The following is a 15,297-nucleotide window of genomic DNA, read 5'->3' as shown; positions in this document are numbered from 1 at the left end:
TTCTCCTCCTCTAATTGAAGCCATGGAAAATGCTGTTTATGCAAGCTCGATATTGTATTGAAATGATGTTCCATTCCCCAGACCTGGCTAAAAGTGAAATGGAAGCAGGTGCTAAATTGAACAGCCAATGACAATGTCATTGTGTCTCTGTGTATGTATATGCAATTGCAAACACACTAGAATAGCAATTTTAAGTTGTTCTGCTTTACCCTTGACTCAGCATTTGGCATGCTGGTTCCCCTTGTGTTGCTTTTGAAAACACACACTACGGCATAGAGAACCGAACCACAGATTACATCAATTGTCAGTATATATGTGGTATAACTGCATCAGGGACAAGTGGACAGAGGCAGAGAGAAATGGAGTGAAAGGCTGATGGAACTAAAGTAACATATTGTGACAAGTCAATTTCGCCCACTCGCTGGGGAACTATGAAGCAACAAACTTTTTTCCCACTTGAAAATCGAAATCCACCAGAAACAAAATGTGATGTGCATTTGAGTTCATAAACGGATGTGCTTTGCCCTGCTGTTGGTACATCAAAAACAAATTGAGCCATCATTGCACACCCTGACACACACACTATGACTATGTGGTTAGAAATGGTAATAGAGGACTAGATGCTAAAGCATCACCTTCTATTATACATACAACTTGCCATGTGTTCACACTGAAAAATAGATATGACGTGTTAGTTGAGGGTGAAAAATGTACGTAGCTCCTCTCTATACTTAACGACCACTCCAAGTGATTTACATTCATGCACATTTTCACACTGTGCCTCTATCCAGTGCTTTGTCTACCAGTCAGGCATCTCATTCACATGCTCCTGATACAGCTGTCAGGAGCTATTTGGGGTTCATTGTCTTGCCCAAGGACACTTCAGCATGGAAGTACATTTACCAACCATCCCGCTGTACCTCCTGAGCCACAGCCGCCTGTTTTGTTTGTGATTAATTGAAGTCAGTTATGTATGTGCACAAACACCTACACATACACACACATACACACACCATTATCCATTCTCCTAATTCATGCTACTTAATTTGTGTGTTTCTTCATAAAAGCAGATTATCAGGATATGATATGCTCGTGTTATGTGTGTAGAGGTGTGTATGGTTCTCCCTGGTGTTTTTTGGGGAATCTAATGAAAGCGTGTGTGGTAAACGGGTGTGTGTAGCAGCACTGCGCTCTTAAACAGCACTTTGAACACTGCCGATTTCATACCATATTAGTCCTGCTGCCCTCAGATGCTAAATGAATTAAATCAATATAAAGCAGCTGTGGACAACAGATCCTGCAACAAACAATTTATTTCAACATAATTAGATATAAATCATTTTCATTTGAAGCAATCATTAGTTCAGAGCTGTTCAGAGGCTACAGCACATCATTCGCTCAGCCCAGAAGACTGGCTGCAAACTGTCAGCCATGCAGCAGCTGCACTCCAGCAGGGTCAATGCCGACGAGATCATTTCCAACCTATCCCACCACACTGAACCATGAAAGCTTCCATGTGCAGCTTCTCTCCAAGAACACGTCCTGATAAATAGCTCAACTATACGATTAACAAAGTACAATGAACATTACACCCCGCCTCCACGTTTATATCATTGACTGGCTGCACAGTTGTCATTTAATCATTGACTTTACTATTTCAGTGAGTACATCACATTCTACCTCGACTGTTATTTAACCTAATTATTGGTTTCATGTGCCATTCATTTTTTGCTCTCATCACTTTAATGTATAATGTATCTCAGTTTTGAAGGTCTTATTATTAATCATTGCCTCACTGTTTTTAATTCTCATTCTACTATGCTATATTTGTGACGCGAACACCAAGACACTTTCTGTATGCTTGTATATTTGGCTAATAAAACAGATCCTGATCCTAATTGTAACCAGCCTGCACTGTAGCTATGAGTGTACCCTCACTAATTTCAGATGCATTTACCTCTCACAGAAAAGAGCTGGTGGGCTCTGTGAAGTGCTTCATCGCAGTGCTTCATCAAAAAAGTGCTGCACAAAGGTTTTATTTCTTTGTCAAAAAAAACAAAAGCACAATACTCGCCAGCAACATTCAGAAAACCCACAAAGTCTTTGTTCTGAAAGTGTCTGGTACATCATTCAGCTTGGTGTAGACAAAAAGACCAGAGCATTCTTTTCATTATTCTTGGTTACCAGGTGACGAGTCTCACCCATCTGAGTGATTGCCTGAAAATTAGCTTCATGCAAGACACCAGAGGCTGAAAGTTCAGAAATTAGAACGCTCAGAATAGAGACTCAAAGGCTTTAAAGCTTTAAAAAAACACACAGGTTCAGTTTTTTAGAATAAAATACAGCATGGCAACAGGCCCTGAGTCATTGCGTGTTGGAACCTGGCCTGCTTAATTATAAATAATTAAATGCCACTTTGACATTATCAGCAATGGGCTTGATGCACACATAACAATACTGTTTTTAATTCAATTAAGTATTCAAGATTGTACACTCAACACCACGCAACCCACAAAAAGCAATTATTATAATAATACAACTAATAATCATTTTAAAATAATACTAGTCTATTGTTAATCATGTTGTACCTGTATTCATGTTGTTTTGTCTTCGACAATATATTTTAATCCATTCCGACGCTCCGTTGTGTGATATAAAATAAAATATATATACAGTATAATATTTATATATATGTAAGTTCAGTCTATATATTCAATCGATATATATATACTGTATATATATCTATCTACATATACAAACTATATATAACTTCAATCATATACATTGTAAATCAATATGAAATAAGGTTGGAGAGCCAAACATTGACCTCTATAGCCAAGTTCCTATGGTAACAGACATCCTACTTGCGTTCCTGCTACTGCAATCATATTTGATTTAAATGATTTTTAAATCATTTAAATGATTTAAAGTTTTTCACTTAACTGTCTCAAAAATACAGCTCTCTCCCTTGCCATTCTACTGTAAGTCTGATGAATTCAGTTAACTATCTCCCTCCCTCTATTTCTCAGGAGCTACTGTATGTGCCAACACAGAAACAACTTTGTAGTGTGTGTGTGTGTGTGTGTGTGTGTGTGTGTGTGTGTGTGTCTGTACTAACTGTATTATACAGGGTGCACTCTTACCATGGCAACCAAGGCCAAGAGCTACACAACAGAATCTACACAACAAAGGACAGCGCGTTGACCTATTGTAATGCAGTTTGTGATGCAGCATGGACATAAATGGTTTTTCAGAAAATATGAAATGATCAAACTGGTCTCAACAGGCAAATTTGATCCTGCACTATATTATATAGCCAATGAATTCAACCTGCAATGACAAACAATTGAAATGTTGTAACTGAAAACAATGTCAGGAATCAGCAAAAAAAAGACACACACAGTAAAATCTTCTCCACACTTCACTACTGTATCAACAACATCACCACACATCAATTACAAGTTCAACCAATGCAATTAACAATTAGCCGCCTAATTAGCAATTAACTATGCAATTACATCAACAATATATTAACAAGACCTTGCTAATAACTAGCTGGATTCTAATTAACAGGGGGCTTTGATTGCTGTGGGCTTCAATGGGTTTTTATTCTCTAATAAAACACGTGTGTTAAAGGAACTGAACAACGGTATGAATCCATGTGGCATCAAACACAATCAAGTTCAGGACCACACACGCAGTCAGGGCAATGTGATTTACATTAGTTATAATATTACCATGGGTATGTTTTTCTAGTATTGTATTTCATTTCAACAAATACAAACCCTTTCCTTCTACCCTCCTGCTTTTTACAGCACCATAAACATGCAGCGCAGCTCTTCTAAGAATTCCATTCACACACAGTGCATCTATGGGCAGCACATTATCTACGAGAAAGCCACAGCCATCTGGAGCAATTTGGGGTTCAGGATCTTGCCCAAGGACACATCCGCATGCGGAACAGGGAAGACTGTGATCGAACCGCCAACCCAGGGATTAGAGGATGACCCGCTCTACCCCCTGAGCCGAAGCCACCCCAAAATGTGGTCATATTTTGGTTTTATTGGAGTGAGGAGAAATGCCATGGTTTGTCTGTCTAACTTGATGATAGCTTGTCAGTGTTACCGGCCCAGCCTTCCCCTTTAATAAGACGGCCATGTGGGTGTGTCCCTCTGTGATTCACTGATCTAGCTTCCGTTTCAGTTACTTTTGTAAAGACAGGAACTGGTTGATAGAACTTGACATCCTGCCCATACTTTAACCTCTTTATTTATTTAGAGAGAGAAATAGAATGTACATACATTCATCTTAACAGAACAATAGAAATGGATGGATGAGATCATATTCATCACTCATGCCCCTTGGAAAACGACTGGAACACAGCATCCAGAGTAACTACACAAGAGCTGAAGAGCATTTGTATTTGCATGACACAAAGTACATGTAAGAAGTGAGTGAGACAGAAAGAGGGTGGTGATTAATACCTAACAAGAGAAGTCTTCCTTTTTTCCTCTAATATTTCCTGGCCATTGTAGTGGTTTTATGGTCCCACTGGAACCACCTCCCTACAGTTAAAGCCACTTGATTGACTTTTACGCCACCGCAGGGCAAACCTCAGGGGCCCAAATCAGGAAGTAAGGAGAGAGAAAAGTGGATTAGGGGGTAGCGGTCAACCTTTAGGAATTCAATCAAATCTGAAACGTACTAAAAAGGAAAAGAGCCTCAAGTAAAGGGAATAGTTGAAATCTCAGCTGCCTATTTTATGGTTTGTGCTGCTGTTTCATAAATAACAAGGGGACGATTAATTCACCTTGAAACTAAAGTCTTTTATTGCGCTTGTGATCCTTTCTTTTGAAATCTGGAAAGAATTGACCAGTATGGAAAACACAAACACACACAAACACACAGCCTCTCAGAATTCAGTCAGTTATTAGTGCACTGATCTCAATTAAAGTCACAAAGAAATGACACAGTGAGAGCTGTATAAGCATGACTGACAACACACACCAAACCAGGAGGACCATAACACTGTGCAGCCAGCTCAGGAGAGGTTTTATTCTGTCTCTTACATATCTATTACTTAATATTGGCAAGATGAAACAGACTAAGTATCACAACCAAGTGCAACAAATCAGCAAAACAACTGTGGCTTTATAGAAGTGGCTCTGAACATAAGACTGAACATAAAACTGTTGATGGAGTGGAATCTGGTCAGTAAACTGTCTTAATTCTCTGTCGTGCATTTTTTGGTCAGGTCCTTTTCCAAAGCAAGTTGAATAAAATTAGCTTTGTGCTTGTGAATGAGGTGTCAAGTGACACTGAACTTTGCGTCAATGAGCATAGTTCATTGTGCTAAGTAAAGCAGTACATTCAATAAATGCAAGGTTTCACTCTCCGAAGCAGTGCAGCATTTCCCCATGAACTGCATCAGCCCAGCTGAAATCTGGTTTTCTTGTGTTCTTGATCTCTCCTAAACAAAACATCCAAGTTTCTGTCGACAGTGCACCTTCTCTTACTGTTGCAGCAGTCAGTAGCCTCTGGCTGCTTTGCACACTCCACAACTCCATAAACATTTCCTCAGTGTGTGGCGGGCCCTAACACACTGTGTACCGGTGTTAACAAGCTTGACGACTGTCTAGAATTCTATAAAGTGGCTAAAGAATGGATAATGTCACAACAGCATGAAGGCTAATGCTGTGATTACATACCACCTTTTATATCTAGACCCAGCATTCCCTGTAGTATGTCACATCCCATGTTGTAAGGGGAAAGGGGAAACTATTTCAGATATAGCATGAAAGGACTCTTCAAGTATACACTTCAGTGAGTTCCCTAATACTGGGCTTTCTGGTAAACCTGTAGAGGACATTACAGATACTGAATCAATCCTTAAAAGCCCTCTCTGAGGACATGGCACAAACAACAACCAAGAAAAGTTGGTGGTTGATGCACTGAACATATGGGAGTCCTCTGTCCAGCTCAACATGAAAGAGTCTTTGAAACCCACTGATATTAGTGAGGCCCCATTGTGATTTTGTATTTTGTCTCTTTAAAGTTCTGAACTAAAAAGTTCTCTGTGTGAGAATGTTGCATCACTTGCGTCTGACATTTGAGATTGTCAGGAGTGTTTCTCGAATGGTGTAGCTTTCATCAACAAAACGCAGCACAATAGTCCATTAACTGCTGTTTCCTCAATAATATGCTTTGTTACCAGTTTCCTCACCAGCTCTATTATTTCATATTAAAATTAATGACTTATGTAGATTGCATTCTGGGAATGGTAAGGGCAATTTTTTCAGATATGGATATTTTTCTAGGATATATTCAAACTTAGATAATAATCACCCACAGCCATACAATCCTAACACAAATGCAAATTTTTGTCTTTGCCAAAGTTTCTCACACATAATATGGTGTGGCATGTATGGTCAGTCCCTTTTGCAAGGCTGAAGCTTTTTGCAGTAAACATTACATTCACTGACACTGACAATTGTTTCCTCCTCACAAAAAGCTGAAACTATAGGTAAAAACTATACAGGATGACCTGCGATATGCATCGCAAGGTAATCTGGAATTTAACAAACTAATTCTCCAAGATGAAGAAGGGTAAATAGTTGCATAACGTCCAATCCCCAGGAGTAGTGGTGGTGGGAAGGGGAAAAAACACCAATGCACCAAAACTTTGCCATAGGGAAACTTGACACCACAACACTGCTAGGAAAATGTTTTGTGAACTTTTTATACTAAGGTTAAATTGTTCAGGAAGAACATCTGTTTTTTCTCATTTACACATTGCACATACACCTCCACAAGAGTGTACTACTACTGCAAAATATATAAATAAAACCAACACAATATTATAGACATCCCCCTCTTTCTTTTAGGAGCTCTGTGAGTCCAGACAGTAGTGATAAGCTCTAGTTTTTGGCCTGCTGCCAAAGTAAAGCATGAATGAAATGAGAATTGAACAATGTGCTCTAGCTCTTTGTGTTGGGTGTCTATGGCTTAAAACACTATTTCTGGGAGTTCTACCAAGTCCCTGTGCAACAAATAAGTGCCAATACGGTCTTAAGACTAAACTCAGCCAGTTGTTCTCTGGTCCATGTGGGCTGTGTGTGCACCACTGCACGCATGCACACTCATGTAAACACACTGGCCTAACCATAGCTCCTTACCAACCCTTGCAGCAGACATAGCCTGTGTTTTTATCTGTCTGCATGTGTGCTGTCATACATCATTACCTGTGCTGGCAGGTGTTTTGCAGAGGGGAGCCTTACACTGAAGCATCAGTGTTGTTCAGCAGTGCACAGCGCTAAAAACAAACAAACATGTTGGTAAGAAATTTGCTGAAGGGAGTGACAATCTCTGATATGAAAAATATTTTTCTCTTCTAAGCTAAGTAATTGATCTTTAACTTATAGGTACAGTGTGTAGAATTTAGTGATATCTAGTGTTGAAATTGCATCGTGCAGCTGAACACCCCTCACCTCACCCTCTCCTTCCTAACATGAAAAAGAACCTGTGGTAGACTTCAGTTTTCATAAAAACTCAAAAGGTTTTTAGTTTGTTCAATTTGGACTAATGTAAAAAACATGGCGGCCTCCGTAGAGAGGGTCCCCTCAATGTAAGTATAAAGTATTTAAATATAAAGGGACTTTTCTGGGTAAAGAAAACTACAATTCTTACAATTTAGATGAAATGAACTAGTGAAAACATCATGAGGATTATTCTACATTAAATTTCTGCCAATAGATCCCTTTCACCTAAATCTTACACACTGCACCTTTAAAGTATTGGAAAATGCAAGTTACTTTAGAAGAGAAATTCTTGGTGAGTCCCTGCAGTTTTCTCACATGTATAAAGCAAATTGTCAGAAAGAGCCAATGGTTGAGGTTATAGATAGATAGAGATATAGTTTTTTTTTTTTTTTACATATTTCAGTAACTTGTTTTAAATTCTAACCTACTGTAAAGATTTGTTAATAAATAATTTTACATTTCATGGAAGGTTCCTATGTTACATAAATGCAATGTTGTGAAACTCTTCCATCATTATTTGTAGCCCAATACAAACAAAGTGTAGCATTTTTTGTTCAATACTTGAGAGATTTCACTGTAAAAGAAAAAGGAAATAAACTGGGGAAAGAATGACAAAAAAATAATTGATAATGATTATAATTAATTATACAAAACTAGAATTACTGGCATGAGTTTTTGAAATCTTCGAGTCCATGTCGAAGATATTCCAGACTTTAGATATCAAGTTCAAGAGGCCAAAACTTTAACTTTAAAGGTTCAGTGTAAGATTTAGGTGAAATGGATCTATTGGCAGAAATTGAATATATAAAATAAATAATAAAATAATCCTAGTCATGTTTCATCTAAGGTGTACATATTGTTGTTTTCTTTACCCTATAATTAGCCTTTTGTATTTAAATACTTTATATTTACATCTTGAGCGGGTCCTCTCTACGGAGGCCACCATGTTTTTTACTGTCGTCGAGACTGGACAAACTAAACACATTTTGAGTTTTTATGATGAAGGCTACCACTGGTGTTTTCAGCTGCAACATGCAACTTCATCACTAGATGTCACTAAATTCAACACGAACGCACAAGAACGCACTCGTAAATGGATAGAACAACCCCAGGTTAATTCAGTGAGTCGATATCAAGCTTCGTAGATTAACATTTCGTTATAAGATGAGAGCCAGAAAATTAAAACATGTCCATATGTTGAATTGAATGGTACAGTCCACCAAAGCATCGTTGCTCTGCTCAGTCTGCGTGTGTCCGTGTGCGTTTATGTGCATGCATATGCAGCCCTGCCCTAATGGGAGAGGACGGAGAATCAGGACGAATGAGAGTGGATCAAAATGAAGCCTCTTATTTTAATATGGCTAATTATACATATCAAACAGGGAATTAAAATTAAAAGCCAAAGCGAGCTTGCACCTAATAAAGCTCCATTTGTTACCCTCTGGTCACTGTTTGAGCCTAATAAAGGAGCAGGCTGGACTTTTAAAGAGTAGCAGCTATTTGGCCGACACCCAGCCCTTGAGGAAAGCACTGCATTAGGGATTGTCATCCACTTTCCAACATCACCAACACCCATAAAACAAAATCCAGCAAAATGACATGGAATATCATCCTGATAATATGCCATTATTACCAAAACCTTGTATCCTGATAGAGGTAATTTCATATCCACATGAGGATATATGTCGTTAGTAATAACTTGCTACTCTTGTTACTTGTTACTACCTTCTCTCCACTGTGTAAATTGGCTCCATGTTTTGGCAGATGTTTTTGCAGATGTTAAGATATAACAGCAGCTGTTTGTCTCCTTCCAACGTCACAATTCGTTGCCATATGGTGTGTCAAGGGAAAAAGCATCTTGTATAATTTGAGTCTGATGGTTGTTTATAACACACTTTCTTGGCATTTCATCCTTTCTTTGATTGGACAGACTGGTTGGAACCAAACCTGCAGCTGGTGCAAGAAAACTAAATCCTGACATGGGGCTGCTATGTTCGTCTGTTCACACCTGCCATTGAAATGTGTCCTGAACGTTTCCCCTGTGACCGGATCAGGTCAGGTCTCACTTTGCTTACAAACACAAAATGATGTTTTTATCTAGTCTTACTATGCAGAAGTGTTTGTTCTCAGTGCATTAATGTGTGTTTGTTATCTACCTATTTATCAATCTATCAAATCTATAGATAGAGAGATAGATAGTGATAAAGTGGTGACACACATAGAAGACACTGACGAAGATGTCAAGGGAGTTTGTGGTGATAAGAGCCGTCGACGGAGGTCAGGGTGCTGTAAAAATGATCACGTGATCCCCACAACAGAGTTAATACGTCACTTCCTGTCCGGTCTGCTCCAGCCAGCTGCTTCACCTCTCGCCTGAGGATTTGTTGCTGTTGTGAATGCGTCCATGCAGTGAACCTTCCGCTGCATTGTGCATGTGTGAAAGGCAAACTGGGTAAACTCCAGACTCAATTCTCTAAGGTGTGAGGCCACATGCATCTTAGACCACATCCGTATGTGGTCGGAGGGATCTGATCTCACGATGCATTGAGGGTGCGTTTGGGTGTGTTCACACATGTACTTAGCATTGTCCACTTGTGATCAGACCACTCGGGACAGATGTCGATATGCGGGTCTGAATGAGCTCTTTGCTACTCTGGGTAACTGGCTACATCTTGTTAAGTTTGCATGCTGAAGAGACAGGGAGCACATAATGGGCTGAAAGGGGAGAGGGCAGGACATTTTGCCATTAGGAAATCTTTTGTAAAAATTACACAAATAATGAAATATCCAATATAATGTGTCTATCATAAAAATATATGATAATAGGTATTACATTCACTTTAGATTTAACACTTTGTTATTGCCTATATTGTTGGATAATCAAATACATTTCCTAACATTATATAACGTTCTAATCTGTCTGGATGTTTTGTGCACATGGTGGATTTTATTCAATCAAAAGGAAGAATCCTTGTTTAACTGAAATAAGCTCTTAAAGATTGAAGCAACACGGTGCGTCCCGTCTTCAAATTAGAGCAATCAAACAGTGAGAAAAGACATGGACAAATAATGAAGGCAAAACGTGACTGCAGAGTGCAAAGGTGATACAAGTTGAAAAATGTATTATTCATGTCAAACTATGTGATTTATATCACCTTTTACATAGCCTGTTCAAGGCAGGAATGTTATAACTTTATTCCACCTCCATATAACAGGTACAAATGCTTAAGTCATTGCTGTTCCTCTTCTTGCTGTAATATGCACATCCTCATTTGGATCAGTGTAAACTAATATATATATACTGAGGAGTCTTCTTCATGGCAATATAGTGTCATCTCTGTTTAAAAGGGGTGTATGGCCTACCATGTTCCAGTTGAAGATTTCACTGACACACACACACACACACACACACACACACTACTGTGAACCAGCATATACACACTCATCTTTACGAGTGGCTGAGCACCAATGAGCCAGCTTTTAATATAACCAACCATCCAGCAAGAGACACATACAACTAATGTGCTGAAACACACTGCATGTTGGTGGTGGTGATGGTGGTGTGTGTGTGTGTGTGTAGAACTAACCAGTCAACCAGTAAGAGACCACTAGGGTGGCAACAGACCCATATTTTGTTGCTGGCTGGCTGGCCTTGCAGAAATATCATTGTGATGTGTTCACGTGTTTGTCAGAGGTTTTTCTCACTGTATTTCTTAACTTTTAACACGTTTAAGGGTCTATTTTAATTTCCCCAAATTTGTTCATCTGGTGAGCGTCTTCACAAGATGTAAGGGCATCACACGCCTCCTTAAGGGGATTGTTCACTGGAAAAATTTTAATTCACTCATTATCAACTCACCACCAGTGGCAGCTGGTTAATACGGCGCTCTGGAGCGCTGCCCCCTCAAGCATCCTGAGACAAAAAACTTCAATAAAAATAGATAAATAAAAACAAATAATTATTTATGAATAATACAATTTCTATCAATTTAATTAAATAATATACAATTTATAGAAATAAAAACTGGTGAACATAATTTAATAAGATAATAATAGATTACTCACACAATGCTCCTGGTAAATCGTAAGCGCCTGTGAGCATTAAGTATAAGTTGTTTTCAAATTGTGTTTGGTTCATTTCTGTCTAAATACATATACTTCCTAGAGTGGGCCGCCAGCCAAATGGCGAAGAATGGGGGTCCTGATAGTCTTGGCAACCACTGGACCTGCTCTTTAATTGGTTGATGCAGATTTTTCACCGGACGCAGCTCTCTGCAGCCTGTACTTTTATTTACAGCCAATAGGTACTAATTTATGTTTTTTCATCGAATGTGATTGGCTGACCCTCGACGCCATCTCAGGTACATCCGCCAGTTACTTCCGCCGCATGCGAGCTGACCGGCTTCAGGTGGAACTGCGACAAATCTGGTGATTTATTTTCAAAACCACCCCAACAAGAAAAAAAGAGGATAAAGAAGCTTGGTCCGGACCAACCTGATTTACAGATTCAGCACCAAGTGATGAGGACGAACTTACACCTTCTCCCGCTCTTGTTATGAGAAACAGAATCTAACTGGATGTGGTGTAAGTGGGGTGTTTTTTGAGACCTAAAACATCTCTCTAAAAAATGCAACCTCAGTCACAATGAGGCTACATTTTCCCTGAAGGCTTTGACACATATGTTGTGTTGTTTGGTTTAGGACTGATGCCATGTTAAATGACATGTAGAATATTGACGTTTATCTGCAACATGAATCAGAGTTTTTGTTTTATAGAGCAGGTAGGAAAACAGAGTGCAGATGCACTGATCACTAATTTGGATCAGTCGCAAATAGTTGTGAATAGTTATTTTCAGACTATTTGGGTGAAGCCAAATTCTTCTGGACAATAATTCACTACATACAGAAGATAAGTCATTAAAATAAAGATAAGTGTATATGATTGAATAGTGGCATTATTTTGATCCAGTGGCCACAAATTTAGACTTTTTTATGGCCAAAGTTTTCACATGCCTCAGACCCCCTTAGCTGGCTACCTTTTTCCCACTGCCGAGCTCCTCTATATAATTGTGGAAAGCCCTGAAGCCCCGCACGCAGGCTCCATCGTTCGACAAAGGATCCATTTATGAAGCTCCAGGTAGCTTTCATCAGCTGGATCTTCAGTCTGAGCACTCCCTGGATAATACACCCATGCACAAACACACACACTATGCGGATAAATCTTCAGTTTGAGGGCTCTCATGGTAATCATTGAAAATACACACACACACACACACACACACAAGCACACATCAGGCACAAGCATACAACAGGCGCACAAATAGGTGAGTGTGTTTGTGTGTGTGTGTATTTTCAATGATTACACACACACACACACACACACACACACACACACACACAGCGGACAAGTTCACTCACACAATTACAATTACATGTTTGTACCTCAGGTGAAGACTCACATCTAATCTGTGGATTATTACAACACAATGTAATGTTAACACATAGCCGCACCTTACTGTAAGGAGATATATATCCACAGACCATTAGATCTTTCTCTGCTGCTATAAGGCCAAGACATATCAAGAGATTTTGAACCTGATACAGTTACACACACTGACTTTCAATGACCTCCTGATTTACAGAAATGTCAGATTTAGATATTTTGTAGATCTATGTGGTCAGTCTAGAGGCACTATATTCATTTATCAACTGGTGATCAACCAGTAAAACAAATTACAGTTAAATAAACATTTACTATATTTCCATTTGTAACAAAAACACAGATGGAATCGAGTTGAAAAGTGTTTGCAGCTGGAGAGATGCACCAAACCGAATTACGTGAATACCCTTGATAGTGGTGCAAATTCTTCTAATATGAGTGCCACAGCAAAGTTTTAACGTGCAGTATTTCAAGTCAACTGTCAAACAAAGCATCAAATATTAACCATAATAATTCAGGTAAAAATGATGCTCTTGATTTTATGGCTGCCTAAAAAAGGAGTGCATAATTAAAGTAGTTTTGCAGGAGGAACTTAAGTTTTTTCATGCAATATCATTAAGTCATCACTTCCCACATCTTCCTAAAAACAACCACGCCTGCACGCTTAAATATACTGAGACAAATGCCATTCTAACAAGCAAGAAAAAAAATCGAAAGAAATATTCTCATGTTAGGAGCTTCACGCGCTAGATTTTATTCTGATTCTTAGTAATTAAACAAACTCTCTTTTGATTCTCTTTTTTTTTTTTCGCTTCCTTCCCTCCCTCTCTGCTTCTGCTGCTGCTGAATATACATGTACTTCCTCACCTCAGGTGTCACCGTATAACTCCACTTCCTGTGTCTTTTTTGTGTGAATGCAACTTCACAACGTCTCAGCGATGAGTTGAATACATGAATATAAGTGTAACATAATATATATACTGCATACTGTATTTAGTATCCTTTAAACATAACCTATACACAGATGCCTACCTGTGTGCAATCTGTTCTATTGAACCAGAGACTATCAACTTCTATTGTTTCAAGAAAAACAGTTTTCAGTTCTGTCTTTATCAAGCAGTATTACACCTGCTCACTTCTTCTTGTGTGTAGCGAGGGGGCTGCGTGAGACATCTGTGAAATGTACAGTGGTGTACAGTCATTTGTCTGCCACTGCAGCCTGTTGGCTGTAATAAATGACTCTTCTGTGTGGGACAACTAGATCATGGTACAGATTAAAAACAGTTTCTGTACTTCAGGGACCAATAACTATCAACTTAGGGGGGTAATGCAGCCACTTCAAGGAAAAGACAACACGTGCATGTTAATATAGTATCAATATTATATTGCTATTAGATCAATATAGTGCCTTGCTCGACAATAACCTCTGGATATATGTTAAATGCACTTAAAATGAGTTTACATTGATCGCACAATATAGAACACTTGCACCTGCCTCCACACAACTGCCCTTTTATCAACTTTCTCATGATGAGTGTGTTTTATAAGTTTAATTCTATCGATGACACGAGTAGCGAGGATCAAAAGGAAGATTCCTTTGAATAAAAAAGAAAATAACTTTTGTACTTGGATATTTCACTCAAATTAACACACTTTACACGTTTGCTGCAACATCCACACGATTGCTGTACAGTAACTAAGCTCCAGCTTCTTTACAAAAGTGACTCCATGAAATGCAACTTGAGGACCGTATCTATCCATCCCAAAGTAAAATAATGCAGTGGAACAAAGCTGCTGTTAGTACCGGCCATCAAATGCTGTCAAAGAAAACAAGGACATTCATTCTGTACTTTCAAATCCATAGAGAAGAAGGACTGTGTGTTTATAAAAAGCTAGAAAATAAAAGCACACAATTACAAATACTGGATTGTAAAAATATCTATTGTACATTTTACATGATGGGAATTAAAGAGACTACAGTGAGCTGCCGCTGCCACTAGAAATATAAAAAAAATATAAGAGACGGGAAGAGATGAAGTACAAGGAGAGAGACACCTGCTCCTTCACTATCTTGAGAAATACTTCATAGCAAGATGGTAATACATTCCCCTTTCCAACTCTCTCTCTCTCTCACACACACACACACACACACACACACACACACACGCTGGTAATAATCTGTCTATATGCCGGTGGACTATGCAGAGGAGGAACAGTTGCGTTCTGGTTTTACAGTGCGCAGGCAGATGACAGTTTATAATTAAAAGTCCTACCTGTACTACAGATCCCTCCACTTCTAAATTCGATTCATACAATCACC

General features: G+C 38.8%; 1 protein-coding gene across 10 annotated transcripts in view; it reads right to left on the bottom strand.

Annotated features, from left to right (window-relative positions):
* tenm3 (teneurin transmembrane protein 3) overlaps window positions 1–15,297 on the bottom strand; it is a 500,548-nt gene that overhangs the window by 170,772 nt on the left and 314,479 nt on the right. For 2 of the 10 annotated variants that reach the window (XM_069529751.1, XM_069529753.1), the window contains one exon: window positions 7,242–7,312. The exons of the other annotated variants lie outside the window; for them this stretch is intronic. The gene's annotated coding sequence lies outside the window, so the exon portion shown is untranslated. The remainder of the gene's footprint in view (window positions 1–7,241; window positions 7,313–15,297) is intronic. 10 annotated transcript variants of the gene reach the window in all.

Source organism: Paralichthys olivaceus, chromosome 8, assembly GCF_024713975.1.
Source record: "Paralichthys olivaceus isolate ysfri-2021 chromosome 8, ASM2471397v2, whole genome shotgun sequence".
NCBI lineage: Eukaryota > Metazoa > Chordata > Actinopteri > Pleuronectiformes > Paralichthyidae > Paralichthys > Paralichthys olivaceus.
This window is presented reverse-complemented; position numbering and strand designations above follow the sequence as displayed.